General features: G+C 33.3%; 1 protein-coding gene across 3 annotated transcripts in view; it reads right to left on the reverse strand.

Annotated features, from left to right (window-relative positions):
• Positions 1–13,438, reverse strand: part of DENND1B (DENN domain containing 1B) — a 250,313-nt gene that overhangs the window by 158,079 nt on the left and 78,796 nt on the right. The window lies entirely within an intron of this gene.

Below are 13,438 nucleotides of genomic sequence, written 5' to 3' on the forward strand. Positions count from 1 at the left end.
CTTATGAACACATACCTTTAAAAATATGAGCTCAGACCCCATATTTAGAAAAAGCTGTTTTACAATCGAAAAACTTCTGTTAAATGTAATTAAAAGAGCCACTAAACTTGAAATAACTTAAATTACTGAAACTGAAAACAGCTCATTACAAATAAGAACAGTTCATTTGTCCATCGCTAATCCTTATCTTGTGCTACAAAAAGTGAAGCCATTTACCATATTTACTACACATATGAACACTATTTCCATATCTCTCCCCTGCAAAGCGGTTCACAAAATTTTTGTAACAATAGATATATATTCAAAACTCATTGTCTACTTCTAAGTAAACCCAAATTAGTAATATATTTCACATCGATTTTAAGACTCAAATTAGGAAGAATATTTCCCAGTTAGTTGCTCAATCTTTCACACCCTCCCCCTCCCATCTTCCACAAGCAACACACATGCACACACTTCTGCAAAACAGCCTCAGCTCGCTTCCCAACTGGCAGAAGCATCCCTCAGGGGACAAGTCTTTAAACCTCCGCACTCTTTAAAATTCAACCAGCCAGCAGGTCTATAGACTAGTGTATAAACAGTATAGACAAAAAAATCCTCTCTCAGCTTATGTCAGTGACAAAGCAGCTCAGCAGTTGACTGTTTCTCCCCTGACAGTATAAGCTGGGTTTACACAGATCAATAGCTGAAAGTCCTACCTAGCTCCCAGGGCTCGGGTTTTCTTCCTTAATTACAGGTGCTATTCAAACTGAAGTTAAAAAAGAAAAGAGAGAGAGAGAAAGAGAGAGGTTGAAGGGAGGAATAAGATACATGCAAAAAGTTTTTTTTTTTTTTTTTTGGATTCTTGTAGCAATAATGTTAATTGAAAACTGTACTTTTATATGTATTGGAAGTGTTCATAAAGTCTGATGTTTCCATCATAAAGTGTTTTTGATATCACACACACAAGACACACTAGATGGGAATCCATAGATTATGTGAAAGGTTTAAGATAAAACTCTTCAAAGTTATGTTTCTGTTTTCTTCAGGCTTTTGTTTCTAGGAAATACCTAATTTCCTCAGCCAAGAAAAATTATTTGAATTTTCTAAATCATCTTAATTCTCTAAACTATTTTATTTTTATACAAAAAACACACTAAAATGTCAAATGTTAAAAATAATAACAAAAGGAATGAAACAGAATATACAATTATGAATAGCAAAATACAAAGGCCATAACACACATATATATCCATATTCCCTAAAAACAACACATCTACCATCATATAAATGACTGGAAATAAGGACTGATGAAATTTCATACATTGGGTTTTTCTTTTTGGCACTATATCCCAGATCTGTATTAATAAGCATAATGGTCAAACATCTCGTAAGAGAGAAGAGAGCAAAGTGCTAGTGTTAGAGGGGTTTATTAACTCTTTATCCCACGAGGCTACTGTTCAGCATTACAAATTGATCAAATAAGAAGGAAAAAAGCATTTAAGAATCTACTTTTTGAAAAAACTAAAATATGCAGAGTTTACCTAATTAAAGTTCAATAACTACAAAGGTCTTAGAATTTCTCAGAGAAAAATCTAAAATGAAGTGAGATATGTCATTATTGACACCAGTAATTGTTTTTCCTCTTTCTCAACTACTTCTTCCCCTCTGCTATATTGAAACACTAATGTTCTCTAAGGTTCCATATACTCCTCTCTTCCATGCTGATAAAGTGTATCTGCCTAGGCAATCCTGTTTACATCCACAGTTTCAACTACAACTACCAATCTCTTAGTCTTATAGTTTAGATATTTCTGACTCCAGGGTTGTATATCTAACTACTCTCTAGTACCAATTTCTGAATGTTCCCTAAATACCTCAGCTTCAGAACACACAAAACTAAAACAATTCTTTTAGTTGTAGTCCTTATCACCTAGAACACCAGCACCATCTACCCCTTACCCAAACCGAAACACGGTGGCTGTCTGGACCCCCCCCTTTTCTTAATTCCTATATATAATCAGCCACTCATCAAGTCCCCTTAATTCAATTCCATAACTATCTTACTCCATAAGTTCTCAATAGGAGGGCAGTAAGAATTAGAAGGAAGACAAGAAGGTGTAAGAATCACCTGGGATGGTCAAAACACATTCGACCACTGACACTATAGACCTGTAAGGGTCTTGACTCTTAGTTCGAATACCATCCATAATTAAGGAATAAGACTAACTATAACTAAGGAATATATTAACTATAATTAAGGAATAAGACTAACATTAAGGTGCTTAATATGTAAGGAATAGTTACTCTCTCATTGCAAAAAGTGACAAGATTTGTTCAGGGATTGGTTAATTCAACATTCTCTTTGAGGGCTCCGGAAACTTGTGTCCTTTCTGCTTTGCTGTTCTGCATGTGTTGGATTTGTCCTCAGCTACTATATTCATGGTCACAAAATAAGCTGCCAGAGTTCAGCACACCATACGAAGACACGGCAGTGCCCAGTGAAAGAAGTCCTGTTATCACTTTTTATCAGTGAGGAAATCTTTCCCATAAGTGCCCCCCCCAGCTGACTTTCCCAGTATATTTAATTAGCCAGAAGGTCACAGCCACTCCTAAACGAATCACTGGCAAGGGAAATGGTTATCTATGCTTAGCTTAGCCTTAGACTAGTTAGAGAAGTCAAAATTCAAACCTATTCATTTTCTGCTAACCATGATGTATGTAATTTTATATAAAGAAGCTGAAGTACCACATTTTCTTTCTTAAGATTCCTCACAATAATTTTGATCAGATAATTAAGTTTATACCAAAGTTCTCAGGAAAAATATAACATAATATTATATAAGAAGAGTTTTCAAATATCCATAATTTTATTCATTTCAGTAACACTTTCAGAATCATTTTGTAGGAACAAGGGGGCCATTTTGTCAATTCTAATCTAATTTTTCACATCGATTTCTAAAAAGGTGATTACTTCACTTTGAATATTATCTCCCCAAATAAGTGAAAATTAATTAATACTATGAATTCAAAGAAACATGCACTAAGCTGCCTAGTCACAAGCAGGCTGCATTGTGCAGAACTGAGATTCCCACACTGTGCCCTGAGACGTTTCGGGCAGCACAGCAAACTCACAGGGGCACTGCAAGATGCTTTAAATTTTCAAGGGAAATACAGCTATCCTGATAAGGTGATTAAATTAGATGGCATTTTATGAAAAGGTAGAATTACATTAATATGGTAAGTTACACCTCTAGCCTCTTTAGACATCATCTTCTTGTTTTTTTAAAGTTTTTTGCTTTTGGTTTTGGTTTTTTTAACTTAGAGAACACATTTTAAACTTAAAGCCAAGGAATAACTGTCATAATAACTGAGCCCACTGTGGAATTTTTCTCTTGGTATTTACTTTTACGTACTATTTCAATTAGAAATAAACTTCTCTTTTGTCATTCCTCCTTAAATTAGGGAAAGCACTGTAAGTCTGTGATTTCTGACACTAAAACTATTTAGACTGTAAACTTGATTAAATTATTTTTTACTTTCAAAAAATTAAAAATGAATTTTTATTGTTGGAAGATTTAAATAACTGCCAAGAAGAAAATATATTCTGCTATAAAAAAAAAAAACCATGCTGTTGAAACATAAATTTTAAGGATTTTGGTTCTCTGTGTATTAGTCTTAGAAGGATGAAGAAACCTCTGTGGTCTGCAGCCACTTTAGTTTAACCTACTGCCAATGACAAAGCCTAGATTTGAAGCAGGGCAGAATGACATTATAAAAAATACGTATATTCTCAATTAAATAGGTGGTTTGCTTGGCCAACAAAAGGTATGATATATTTCCCTCATTAATTTAAAAGAAGCATTTAAAAGCCATGAAAGAAAATTATACGTATATATGCAAATGGGTTTCCAAAGTTTCTTTGTCAAAAATTCTACTAAAAACTGCCTTCAAATTTTTATCCGTAGGTTAACTTTTAATCAAGGATCTTAATAACAATTATCCAACTCTATCTAAAAAGCCATTTAGGAAGATTCCCTTTGTTTTCTAATAACCGTATAACCTCTCACTGCTTTCAGACTAATACCTCTTTGCTTTATTCACCTTATTTTAACTAATAACATTTTCTAGATCAAAGGAAAGACATAAAAACTAGAACATTGCCTATAAAACTTATTTGCATTTACAGATACTAAAGTATGTAAAACTGAACGTCAGTCATTTAAATCAAGATAAGTAGAACGAAGATAAGTAGAAAAATACTTCAATTTTTAGGAAAAAAACGAGTTTTACCTCAACCAACGGGCTACCGTGACTTCACCCCACAGCTAAATGTTGTATAAGATATGGAAATATGATTCCTGACTTTCAGAACAAGGGAGACTTAAGATTAGATCATTACAAAATAGATGAATGCATGCACACACGCACACGTGCACACACGCACACGTGCACACATACGTAGGCACACACGCACACAGGCATTAGATGGAAAGTCATAGTGGTCAGTGCACAATGCTCTGGAATCAACAGTTAATATTCAAATTCTGGCTCTGCAAGGTATTGGCTATGTGTTCCATTTACTTCACCTAGAAAATGGACAAAAATTGTTATCTATCTTGTAGGACTGAGGATTTATTTGGGGATTTAAATGAGGATTATGTGAGAAATCCACATAAATGATTAGACAATGTCAGGCATATAAAAGCCTCCTGACAACTGTTAGCTCTTTTATTAGTTTCTTGTTTTAAGAATTCTCAAATGTCATATGAATTCCAATGAAGATATTTATTTACGCAACAAATATTTACTGAATAACTAAAACATTAAAGGTCTTGTGTTCAATGACCTATGCCAAAAAATTAGCACCCTGAGACAAAATGATGTAAAATATTACACTGAATCATTTATCTGCCTCCTTCGAAGTATTTAACATATTTAATATAGGTGCATATGGATATAGATATACATGTAGATACAGATTTAAATATATTTTACTATTTTTACTTAAGCAAAAACACAATAAAAGCAGACTCTGTTAACCCTGCAAAGTTATACCATATGCATTTCTCATGATCAATATGTGTAGGAACTTCCTTTGGGCTGTTATATTGGCTACTTCTTTTGAATTAAAACGATCTTCAAAGAATCACGCCAACAGACATTTTTCATTTAAGGAGGATTTACTAATAAAATTCCTTTTCCATGTACTTATTAATCAATCCATATACTAAAGATTAATTACCAATTCTAGATAAGGTACTGACCAACTTGAGGAATAAAACTATCCCTTGCTTCCTTCTACAATCTGAAATTAAGCCTTTCCTTCAACTGTCCTGGCAAAGATATTGTTAACGGTACCCTTAGAAAACATATCCTTTCTTTTTCTCACTGCCCTGTAATAGTGTTATCTCTCTTTGTTCTTTGTTAACCTTTATTTTATATTTTTTCCTCAGTCATAAGCTGCCGGACTTTTGATTCATATTTTTCTGTTATTCTTCATACCTAGGCCATGTGCAGATAATCCTCTGCATGATGTTCATGACATATTCTCCATTCACTATGTACATCACACATTAGAGAACTGATTTTTGTATTACACATGAGAAATAGAGATATGATATGTTCCAGAGGAGTAAATAATAATTATCCTTTTTTCCTGGTCCTGCCTTGAACTAGTTCAGAACTATGCCTGAGCTGCTAATTTTCCCCAGATAGTGAATCTTTTGATACACCAGATGAGAATCTTGTCATTTGTCTGATGCTTTAAGAAAGAACGGAATGTTAGTTTTAAAGCGTTAAATCAGGGACTATACACTTGAAGGTGTTTGAAAAATATACCATTAGATGGGTATTATATTTGGGGAGCAATGGTGTATTTATTATTTCTCTATGCCTTGAAAGTCCTTGGAATCTGTAAAATCATGTAGCAGAAATGCAAATTATAGTATATTCTAGAAGTTTGGAAAAATCTTAATTGATTGTCTACATAACTATTTGGAGGCTTTGTTTGGAAGAAATTATAACCACACAGTTATAAAATACAAACTGTTCTATGAAGACCATTTACTTAAAAGGGTATAAAGTCTAACCAGTACTCATATATTGACAAACTCAATGTGAATTTATTTATATCAATTATCAATGTTTATGTATGGTGATTTACCAAATATTTAATGTGTAAATAGCAGTCACAGACAATCACACTGTAATGTAATAAGAGCATTGGCAGGAAAAGTGAAGAATACCAGGAAGCCTAGAAGACAGACATGTAAACCAAATTTAGGAGCAGTGCCTCTGGAAGACTGTAGTGGAAGTCCCAAGGGAAGAAATCCTATCTAAGTAGAGAAATGAAGGGAGAATGAGAAATTGGCCAGGCCATCGCATGAGAAGAGGGAGGTAGAGAAGACCTAAGAATGGTCTTCCCTCATAGGAAAGAAAATGTACAAAAGTCTGGAAATGAGAAAGAACAAGTAAAAAGTTTGGAAGAATGATAAGAGAATGTAGATAGAAAAATAAGCAAGGGACTGCATACATAAGGTCTTTAAGCTACCTAGGAAATTCAGACTTGATGCAAAGAGTAGGGAAACCATTCTTCCTGGTTTGCCCACAACACTTCACATATATCTTCTCAGAAAATTATCAATAGCATCCCCTTTTACTCTCAAAGATATTCAAGTTATAATTTATTGTAACAGAAATCAGAACAGTGGTAACCCGGGGCTGTGGGATGGGTTAGAGGACACAGTGAGGAACCAGAAAGCAGCAAGAAGTAATTTCCTGGAGTGCTAAAATGTCCGAATCTTTTATTTTAAAAGATTTTGTTTATTTATTTGACAGAGAGAGAGACAGCCAGTAAGAGAGGGAACACAAGCAGAGGGAGTGGGAGAAGAAGAAGCAGGCTCCTAGCAGAGCAGGGAGCCCAACGGGGCTCGATTCCAGGACCCTGGGATCATGCCCTGGGCCGAAGGCAGACACTTAACGACTGAGCCACCCAGGTGTCCCCAAAGTCTGAATCTTTAAAGGAATGTGAGTGTATGCATCTGTGGGTGTACATATCTGTAAAAACTCATTTCATTGTATACTTGAGACCTGCATTGTACCATATATAAATTATTGGTCAAAAAAAAAAAAACCCTAAAAAATGAGTATCTCAGTTTGGACAATAAATCATGGTTCACCCTACCTACAAGAAAGAGGGAAGCTTTGAGGGGTATATATATATAGATATAAATGGAGACATCAGGAGGTAGCTGGATAAACTGGTGCTCCAGAGAATCGAGCTTAGATAAAGACAAAGGGAATGGCACTGATGAAAACATATGGGTAAGAGCTATGACTGTTTTATTCTCTAACATTATAAAAGATCAATGTTGTTCTTCATATTTTTATGCTCCCCTCAACAAATACTCCATTATAATATCCTCAAGTTATAAAATCAGTAAATTTTCTCATACAATGATGAAAATATATCATGTCTTTGCTTTCTTCATGATTTGTTTCAAGATACAGGTTATAGAGTGTTTAACCACTTCTAATATTATAATCAACATATGTCATTCAGCAGTAACCAGAGATCAATGAAGTTAGTAGCAAAACTGAAAGTCTTAGTAGTTATAACTGGCATGATAAATGGAACAAATGAATCTCTAAAATCTTTGGGGGCTTACTCAGCTTTGGAGTTCCTCTCATGCCTAACCAGCACCTGGCACATCACTCATGCTCTGAAAGAAATTTGTTGAACTCATTAAATTACACTGTTTTAGCATCATCAGAATAAATTTGCCTTGGTAGACAGTTCAAGGAAATGTGATTTAAGAGTGTGCATGTTTTCTTACTTCATTACATTTCTATGTATACATATATACATGCAATAAAATCATTGCTGGGCGTGTGGGTAGCTGAGTTGGTTAAGCATCTAACTCTTGATCTCAGCTCAAGTCTTGATCTCAGTTCAGGTCTTGATCTCGGGGTCATGAGAAGCCCTACATATAACAATAACAACAACAACAACAACAACAACAACAATAGCCCATTCTATACCAAGTTCTGACCTAAGCACTATTACCTCATTTAATCCTTACAACAACTTCTGTTTTGTTTCCTTTTGTATGTGGAAAAAAACAAAAAGAAGTCAAAGAGACTAAGTAGCTTGTCCAAAGTCACACAGCTAGCAAATGTTAGAGACAGAACTTAAACTTATAGGCTAAATCTTCTAACCATTATTTTCCATCCTATGTATTTTTTTCACTTTGTTTTCATGAAGGTTCCAACATACGATCAGCAGATGCCTAAATCTGATGCCCACTTGGTATCTATGTGGTAGATATTTACCATATTTATGAAGAGTTAAAATTATACAATTAATATAACAAAACCAAAGTTCAACCTGGTGTATGAAAAAAATAAAAGGGGCCAAGACATGAAGGAATCATGAGGAGTAACATGAGATAATATGTAATTACAAATGTGAGTCTTACGTGCCCTAGGTTGTTCTACTCCCTTGAAATTAACTTCTGAGGCAAAAAAAAAAAAAAAATGCTGCTTATGTCTATGTTTGTTTCTTACTACTGAGAATATTAGATTTACAGTAAACTAACACCTAACTTCTTTCAAATAACAGACTTATAAATGAGGGCTTAAGTTGATTGTCACAGAGGAATAAAATACCAAGTAATTAAATTTGAAGCACAAAATCTGAAACAAAATCATGTGTCACATAACAGAACAAGGACCATACCAGAACAAGTAAATACTAGAGTAACAAAAGCAGGAGAGGTTAAACAAGGTTAATAACAACAGAAGGAGTTAGAGTTGAGAGAGTATGTGAAGACTTATAGATAGGTCAAAGCTGTCTGTATATGATGGTGAGATGGACAAGGAAAACTGCAGCTCAGATAGTGAATACCCTGGGTTCAGTTATACTTTTAGCAATTCTATTCAGTGAAGTTTGCTAGACATTTTTTATCCCTTTCAATCTAAAGCAAGAACTAAAGTACTTAGTAATTAACATACAACCTTATTCAGATACAGTCAGTCAACAGGCAAGACAAATAATCAAAACTCCTGGAGCTCTGACTTTATACATATATATTTTTAGGTTATCTTAAATTACCCCAGATTTTTCTTTTATAAAAAATGTATATGTCCATAATTTTTTAATATGTCAAACTACAATTAAACTTGATATAGTGGGTTTTTTTAATGAATATTTTTTGAAATTCTAAATAGAAATACTGTGAGCTATTATTATGCAAACTTATTCTACTGCACCCATTATAGAACATCCGCCTCTTGGAATAAAAATTTTGTTCACATTCTCTGCTGACGTAATCCTTGGCCTCTTGCTGAGATTATAAGTAAAGGTGCCAATTTTGGTTTTAGTTCTTGTAATGCAGAAAACTCTTTCTATGAGAAATTGAACTATGAACACTGGTTCTTTTCACACATGGAAAGCCACCAAACAGGCCTCACCAAATAGCAATGAGTTTTGATCACTATTAGTCTACTCCACTTTGGCATAAATGGCCTTAAAGAGAAAACACAATTTCCTGAATCTCTTGTAAAGGATTTTGCTCAATAAACCAGAAACTACATGTTGTCATTTGATAAACTTTCTCAGTTAAGAAGTAATAATTCTCTTGAATAAACTATCTCATACCTTCTACATATTCCTTACAATATGTTATTGTATTGAAATATATGGAGACCAAGAATAATTATTAAAAGGAGTGGTTTATTTGTAAAAGCAGACTAAAATAAATTCTGCAAAGTTAGATTCAACTTTTTTAAATTTTTTTTATTTTCATATAAATTTTAATTTAAAAATTTTTTAAAGGTAATCTCAGACAGCAAAAAACAAAAAACAAAAAAAAAAAAACAAACAAAAAACCCAAAGGAAAAACAAAGTAATCTCTACCCGCAACCCACAACCCCAAGATCAAGAGTTGATGAGTCAGCCAGGCACCTCTTTTCATTAGATTCAACTTTTGGTCAGCTAAAAAGTAGAACTAAAATAGTTCTGTTTCACTGAAAATTTTCTTGAAAGTATGATGTAAACTCAGCAAGTCTCCATCACTCCTCGTTGTTGATTCTTCTTAGCTTGGTGCCACCAACGATCTCTAATTTCTTCATCTAATAGCCTTTTTTCCAGTCTTTATCATATTTGACTTCTCTACAATGTGTCACGTTTCGTTTATTCATATAATATGGACTTATTCAGTATCTACCATGCATGAGACACTTGGGATTAGAAGATGAAAGTTATCCTTGTCGTGATCTGAGGAAGCTCAGGTTTCTCCCTAACCACCCCTGTTTACAAGTATCTTCCGGAGCTGTCTGTGTCCACTTTATCTAGCTCTCCTCCCATCTTTGTCATTTCTTTTCAGGCTGCTTCACAACTCCTTCTCTGTAAGCCTTCTCCATCTGGGGGTCCCAGGGTTCTGTCTGTCTTTAGCCTTCACTTCTCCGTGGGGAGTCCAATCTCACTGCCAAAGACAGTGGATGAAAATCTGGGTCTCCAGCAAAAAATGAGAGGTTCAGAACCCAGGTCAGCTACTTAATAGCTATGCGAAACCATGTCATCATCCTCTCCTAAGCTCTAGTCAGAGGTTTCCTACGACTTAGAAGACACCCTAGCAGAATACCTGGCATATCCAAAATTGAAAACATCATTCTTCCTTCAAAATATGTTCCTTTCCCTAATGCCTTATTTCTACGCTATCATGCTAACTTTTTCCCAATCTAACTTTTTCCAAACTTTAGAATCAGGCAACAATTTTTCTTTCACTATACCTCATGTCAGCATTCACCAAAATGACCACTAGACTGCATTGTTGTCTTTTCTGGACAAATAGGCTAAGGGTAAACATGTGTTACCACTTAGTATTAGTTTACCAAGATAAACTGCAATGTTATCTAACCCTAGTCTAGAAAAAATACATATGAATAAGCTGGTAACTATGTGTTTGAAAAATAATTTATAGAATAAGCAATAATTAATATTTTAACATAATATTAACCATCACAGTTAGTTAAAATACTTAATTTTTTTAACAACCATCAAGTTAATTTTTGAAACTAGATCTATTGAAAGGGCCAATTATTGATCAAGTGTTATGTATTGCTTGAAACATTTCTATGAAATATCATACCTAACATTACATCTTTAAGATTTAAAAAGTCTAACATATGCAAAGTCCATTAAAATGCACATAATTTATCTTACCCAAAATGAAAATATATCTAATAAATAGTACTATTCATCTGGCCTCTTTTAGCTCTCCCTTAACATACAAATGCATTCCTTTTTCCCAAAACATAGCAGCTGGGAATGAAAGGAAAGATTTCAAATGATCATTTTCACATCATATTCCATCATCTTTTCATCAGTTTTTCCTAGCTTTTCTTTGAGCCCATTCTTTTACAAGAGGTCTCTTTTTAGATCAATCCATATTTCCATAATCCACACTGCTGTTTCCTCCTCTTCTCCCCAGGGTGGACTAACCCCCACATCCAGAACTATGGCTTACAACTGTCATTAAGCCTTACAACAATAACAAGATAACAAAAGAACGGGTGGGGATGAGGCTAGCTCATACCATATGTTGATCAAGTTCAACACTTTCGGCTAACAGAGAATATTTTTTAAACTTCAAAATTTTAATAGTAAAATGTTTTTTATATCCACTTATTCTCCCCAATTGTATTTTAGGCTTAAATTTTAAACATTAATAAACAACCTGGCAATATTATTTTAAAAGAGCTTATCTATTAATAATGTACTGAAATGGGGAGGGAAAATAGAAATAGGCAAAAAACAAAAAGTTAAGGTGGCAACTTTTGGTTGGTTACTGATTCTTGTAACCTACAAGGCTCACTCAACTTACACCAATTCCTAAAAAAGAAATTTCCCTCAAAGTTATTTTTTAAAGCAGTATACAGTTATAATAAGCAAGATTATTTCAAAATAACATATTCCATGTGAATTCATATTGACTTTATGTCAATTTTGAAGAATTTTAATTTTTTCACCAAGTAACATCTGAAAATATGTTACTTTTGTTTCCATTTTTTGTTTCATAGTTAACTAATCTTAAATTCTTTTTCAACTAAAAATAAAGAAAATCTGAAATGTAACATTTTGAACTGGCTGCACAATGAAAAGTTATTTTTTGTGAAACCACATTTATCTTTTTCAATCTGCATCATCTATTATCATTTAATTTCTGTAGGTTGTTGAGTAATGCCTGATGTGCCAGAACTGGTCTGAATTATCTGCATAGTTAAAATATAATAATTTCACTGCCATCAAAATAAATATAAAAACCTCATCTCTAAGAACTCATTAAAATAAAACTTGTTCACCTTTAAGCAGAAAACTAAGGTCATTTCTCCAGGAATTCAAACTGTATTATCTAGAATGTATGCCAAAATACTCTTTTCAATAGGAGTTTACTAGATTGCGTAATTCTGTTTCCCAATAAGTACTTTAGCTATAAAGCAAAATTTCTAAAATACCATGATGTTTTTCTAAATTAGCTTCCCTGTTTGCAATACAATTTTAAAACTTTAACAATGGAAAATATAAGATAAACACGCAGGTAAAATAAGAATGTGATCTCATTTTGCCTCGAGCTTTCTAACACTGCATCTACAAAAGAAACAATCTTGTCTATATAAAGAAAGGTGGGAAGAGAAAAAGACCTAATTATGATGATTTTCTTAGATTTAATTTTAAGTACTTTCCCACATGCTTGCCACTTATTTATAATGTTTTATTCTGATTCTTCTTCTTTAGACACAAGAATGTACAGGACAGCTAATCCTGTATCTACATCACAAATTAATAAGAAGTAATTGATATTTTAGGGTTATTTAGATAGATCACTGATAAAATATTGACAAATGAAACAAAGTATGCAGGCATGATATAATTCTCTTATATCAACCATGACATCTCTTTACAAAATTTTATTTAATTAAAAAATAAGACATCAATTTGCCTTAGAAATATATGTTTATATATAATATACATGCTTATGGGGCAGTGAAATAAAAATTAGCCATCACACATCAAAAATTACTGCAAGACATTTCATCTTTTCCATTTAGAAAAACATAGAATACAATTAGGTTATTTTGTGTGTGTTTGATATATCCACTGATAGTTAAAAACGACATAATCAAGTCCAAACAAGCCAAAAAAAATCTAATTTTTATATATCTGCAATAATTTGAACATTTATTTTGAATACATTAAGATTTAATAGACTATTTCCAAATAATTTACATCTTCTTTATAACTCATGCAAGAAGCAGTTACAAAATGTCCAGCTACCAGTCTACCTCAATTGCAAATCATAAAAGACTTTATATATTGTTCTGACCAAATCATTTTAAAATCACCAAAAAAAGAAATACAGTTGACCCTTGAGCAATGCAGAGGTTAGAGACATTG

The sequence above is a fragment of the Ursus arctos genome, unplaced genomic scaffold (assembly GCF_023065955.2).
Source record: "Ursus arctos isolate Adak ecotype North America unplaced genomic scaffold, UrsArc2.0 scaffold_2, whole genome shotgun sequence".
Classification (NCBI taxonomy): Eukaryota; Metazoa; Chordata; class Mammalia; order Carnivora; family Ursidae; genus Ursus; species Ursus arctos.